The 5,256-nt window shown below is 45.2% G+C and overlaps 1 protein-coding gene across 1 annotated transcript in view; it reads right to left on the reverse strand.

Moving 5' to 3' along the window:
- The window catches only part of GRK3 (G protein-coupled receptor kinase 3), a 462,068-nt gene that overhangs the window by 289,096 nt on the left and 167,716 nt on the right, over window positions 1–5,256 (reverse strand). The gene's annotated exons all lie outside the window — the stretch shown is intronic.

Consider the following 5,256-nt stretch of genomic DNA (forward strand, 5'->3'; position numbering starts at 1 on the left):
TCTTTTGTCTTTTTTTTTTTTTTTTTTTTTTTTGGTATCTCCAATGCCGGTAGGCACTTAATTAATGCTTACTGATTAGGAAATTACGGAACATGGATTCTCCTGCAAGTTAGACCTTGTGGAGTTCTTTCCAGCCCTAAGAGATCAAATAATGGGGCTTGTTTGGGGGTTCAGGTCCTGCTGATGATGGAATAAAGAAAGAAGAGGGAAAGAAGGGACCTTATAACACTGCTTCGTCGATCAATGAGCATTTATTAAGAGCTTACTGTGCACCATGCACCACCTTAAGTCCTGGGAATACAAAACACATGAAGATTAAAGATCTGTCCCTACCCTCAAGGAGTTTACGTTCTAATTGGGAAGACCACACAGAGAGCTGAAAGTGAGTGGGGGCCCAGAGTGGAATAAAGATGTCACTGGCCTGGCCATTTTCCTTACAGAAGAGGTTCTGGGCGCAACTGGCAACTCAGAGGAAGGGGCCACAGGGAGAGGGGGCTACGGTGGCATAATGGAGACAGAACCCAGAGAGCAATGATTGATTACTCAAAGAACACTATGAAGAAATGCCATTAATCTTATTCGAGATTGTCCAATATCTGTACTTTACAGATGGAGAAACTGAGTCACAAGCTGTTCACTGTGATATGGTTGTAACAGAAAGAAAACCAGACAGACCCAAAGTGAGGGAATCCCAGTTTGAATCTGGGTTCTGCTGCTTGTTTAGTAGCTGCATGACCTTGGGCTAGTCATTTCCCCTCCCCTAGGTTCTAGTTCCCTCTTTTATAAAGTGAGGGGGCTGGAAAAAATAACAATTAAGATCCTTAAACTGTTAAGAGGCCACTAGGTAGAGTACTGGGTCTGGAGTCAGGAGGATCTGAATTCAAATCATGCCTAACTGTAGGACCCTAGACATATCACTTAATCTCTGTTTGCCACAGTTTCCTCAACTGTGTAAAATGGGGATAATAATAGCACCAACCTCCCAGAGTTGTGAAGATGAAATGAGATAATATTTGTAAAATGCTTGGCACTAGAAGGCTCTATACAGATGCTATTATGATCATTAGGGTTAGCCCTAACCTAAATATCATTATTATTGGGTTTTATTTATTTTTATATTTATTATTTATTATCCTAAATTCGAACATATGAAAATCCTAAATACTAAAAAAATACATTTATTTATTATTTTTCCTAAATTCTAACATATGAAAATCCTAAATACTAAAAATACCAAAAATTATATATTTATTATCCTCAATTCTAATATATAAGAATCCTAAATACTAAAAATACTTTTAAAATTTATATTTATTTTTTATCCTAAATTCTAACATATGAAAATCCTAAATAAAATTTGATCCTGGGATCAAATGTACTTGAGAAGTAATAATAGTGAAATGACTTGACCAAGGTCACAGAGAGTAGTAGAGCAGGGAACTGCTGTGAAGGAAGTAAACTCTATAGGAATGTTTAATGTTATTGTTATTAATCCAGGCTTCTTTTCATGACACCAAATTGGGACCAAACTACAGAGGGCCACGCTAAATTAAAAAATCTGGATATTATTCAGTGGGCAATAAAGAGTCATTGAAGGTGTTTGAGCCAGAGAGGAGCAAGGACAAAACGTTGCATTAGAAAAATTAAAGTGGCTCCCAATTGCCGCAGTCAGCCTGTGTGCGCCAGCCAACTCTCCAAAACTGTCCTCAGGACACACTTTAAAATTTAATCTGCAGCCCTAACATTTTCTCCATCACTTTCTCAGCAATTTTGGCAATCCCCAAAACAATAAGCCAAGCTCCAGCATTTGCAGATTTCCTGGGGGTAAATGCACCTGCTGATGATTTAACAGTTGGCTGGAGCATCTGACCTAGTGGAGGCAAAGACCACCTGGGAGGCTTCCTGGAGCCTCCGCCCTCCCACACCCAGCCCCCTAGGATTCCTGTCACCTCTGGGCTTCAGTGTGCTGGGGATGACCCTTCCTCTATCTACCTCCCAGAGCTATTGTGAGGCTCAGATGAGCTTATGGATGGGAAAGTGTTTGGGAAAAGAGAAAGCATTTTACTACTGTAGTGAAATGCTAGGGGGGAGCAATGCTTCCACCGCCCCCCAGCACCATTTGGTCCTCTCTCCATGCCCCATGATCAGGCCCAGAGCCAGCTTTCCCCTGTCAGATTCAAGGCTCGATGCCCCAGCCAGAGCTGCAGGAGAGGGGTGAGGGTGGGGGTGAGGATGACTTCCCAGCGTGCAAGAGCCCTAGCAGGAAGCTGGCCAAGACTGCAGAGATTCGGGGAAGGGGGAGGGGGGAGCCTTGCCAAGGTTTCCTGCCCCAGATTCCTGATGGCTCTCTGGGAAGACTGCAGAGAATGCCTTCCTTCCAGAACCTGCAGCTCAAAGCAGCTGCTCCTAGGCTTTCCTACTAACCCCTCCACCTACCTGTCCCCCTAGTCCCCTGCCACCAGCACCACAGAAAGCTGCTCCCTGCCCCCCAGTGCCCAGCCTAGGAAGACATTCAGGGTGCACCTTAAAGTTATAAAGATAATAAATTTAGATATGGCCATTCAACTCAACCCAGGCTCTCTCCTCTCCCTCTCCCAGCAGCTAGCATCTCTCTCTCCTGGGTATTCGGCAGCTCTGCCTCCTCCATCTCTCCCTTCTCTGCTTCATCTCCCCTTTCCCACCAACTAATCTCTCATTTTCTCTCCTTTCTTCTTTCTTCCCACTCTCTACTTGGCTCTCTCTCCCTCTGCCCCCCACTTCTTTTTTCCATCAACTAAACTCACTCTCCGCCCTCCTCTCTCTGTCTTTGTCTCTGTCTCTCTGTCTCTCCCTATCTCCCTTTTTGTCTCCCCCCACTCTCTTTATTTGACTCTTTCCCTCTCCTTGCCATCTCTTTCCCATTTCCCCACCATCTAATCTCTCTCTTTCTCTCCCCATTTTCTCACTCATTTCTCCTCTTTCTCTTTCTTCCTTCCTCCCTTCAGGCATCCCTCAGATGACAAGCAGAAATCTGTCAAGGACCAGCCAGGGTCAGGAAGTCCCAGTTTCAGCACAGACAATGCTGTTTTCGGTCCTGTGAAAACCAGACAATGATACCATGTGAAGTAGCATCTGCTCAGAGCATGAAATGATGTGAAAATAAAGTCAAGGGACAAAAAGGCAGCACTTCGTGCCAAGGGGGTCTCATATAAAAGAGCCGCCCCACAGAGAACACAGCCCTGAGTCCTGGGAGAAGGCAGGGAGCAGAGCATCCTTCACAGGGGCCCTCCTGGAAGGGCATTGAGCAATTGAGAAAGGGCAGGGGGCCTCTCTCAGAGAGCTGCAGTCAAGGGACCAGAGCCCCAGCTTTCCTCCTTGGGAAGTAAGAGGCAGGGAAAATGGAATCTGCCCAGTTTCCATCTTCAGTGCCCCATCTCTTCTCATAGGCCTTTCCCACCCACTTCTCCAGATAGTCGCTCCAGGCCTCAGGTCTCTCCTGGAGTGCAGAAAAGTAATGCTATGAAGTCACTGAGCTCTTCCGGACTCAGTGCTAAGGAACCTCTTCCTAAAAAAGGGCAGTGCCTAACCCAGAGGAACAAAGGGGCATCGGGGGAGGCCAGCGTCAGCTCTGCCCTAGCTCTGAGATATCAGGCAAAGCACTTGGCCCCTCCAATAATGACATCTCACCTTTCCCTAGCCCTTTAAGATTGCAATTATTATTACTTTACTGTTGGTTATTAGATATCGCCCTTCAAGGTTTGGAAAGCACTTTGTAAATATGATCTCAGTTATCCTCATAACAACCCAAGGAAGGAGTAACTCTTATTATCCCATTTTACAGATGAGGAAACTCAGGCTATGAGAGGTTACATGTCCAAGGCTACAGATGAATTCAGGTCTCCCTGACTACAAGTCCAGGGCTCTACACACCAAGCTCCCTAGCTTTCCTTACAACAGACGCATGTGAAAGTTCAAATATTATTAATCCCCTTTTCCAGTGAAGAGACTGAGGTTAGGCCAAATTCCCAAGGTCATGCACTGTCAGGGCTGGTCAGCCTCTGCACTGAAGGAGACCCTTCCAGCTCTAATAACCTACAATCTCTCCAGTTTTCTTCTAGGATTTTTTTCTTTTTGTTTTGTTTTGGTTTGGTTTTTTTGGAGGGGGGAAGGTAGGGCATTTGGGGTTAAGCGACAAGGTCACACAGCTAGTTTTATGGTAAGTGTCTGAGGCTGGATTTGAACTCAGGTCCTCCGGACTCCAGGGCTGGTGCTCTATTCACTGCACCACCTAGCCGCCCCTTTCTTCTACCTTTGATATTCTGTGTTCCGTGTCCTAAGAGCCCACTCAAGGCTGGCTCAAGGCTGGCTCTCTGTCTCCTGAGACCTCTTCCAGTTCCAACCTTCTGTGTTCTACAAGGCCTAAAGTTTTCTTACCACCTGTGACAGCCCAACTTTTCAGCCTGACTTTCTTGATCAGCCAATCAGGATAAAAAAGAGAGCGTAGTTTGTGACTCTCAGATCAGGAAATCCAAATACTAAATAAAGAGTTAACAGCATTAGGTGCTTTCATAGGGACCAAAAGTGTGTCCAAGGCTGTGCTGTCACACCGTGGTCAGCCTGGGAAATATAGCAGAGAGGCCTGTCGCTAAGCGGGACAGAGGATGAATGAGCCCGGGCTTTTTGGCCAGTCCAGAAAAAGCTTTAGACTCACAAAAGAGCTCTTCGGAGACCCTGGGGCTTCAACTAATATTGTTCAAAGAAGTTATCAGCTTTGGCTGGTGTTCTTTTTCTTTGTTATTTATTTAGAACTTTTTTTCTTTAAAAAATTTTTGAGTTTCAAATTCTCTTCCTCTTTCTCAACCCCTCACCCACTCACCGAGAAGTTCTTCATTTTGAAAAGTCATCAGTGCTCAAAAGCCTAATGGCAGAATGATATTTTTGGTAAAGGGTTCTGCCTAGTGGCCCTTCAGATCATACAAAGGTAGCTACCATATTGTGAGGCCAAGCCCAGATCCTCGGTTCCCCAGGAAATCAATCTACCCTAGGTTAGGTAGACAAGGGAAATATCATTTTCCCTATCTGACTGGTGACTAAAGTCAGAGAGGGTAAATGTCTCAACCTAGGCCAAATAGGCCATTTACTCCTTAATTGGAAAATATGAGCCTAGAAGTGTTCAGATCTCTCCTGACTTCCAGCCCAGGGCCCAGTCACATAGACTGGGCATCTCCCCAGATTCATTCCTAAGAGAGAACAAAGAAAGAAGAAACAGACGAGAGC

This window comes from Petaurus breviceps, unplaced genomic scaffold, assembly GCF_028583685.1.
Source record: "Petaurus breviceps papuanus isolate PSGF00001 unplaced genomic scaffold, PetGlider_PUasm1.0 99, whole genome shotgun sequence".
Classification (NCBI taxonomy): Eukaryota; Metazoa; Chordata; class Mammalia; order Diprotodontia; family Petauridae; genus Petaurus; species Petaurus breviceps.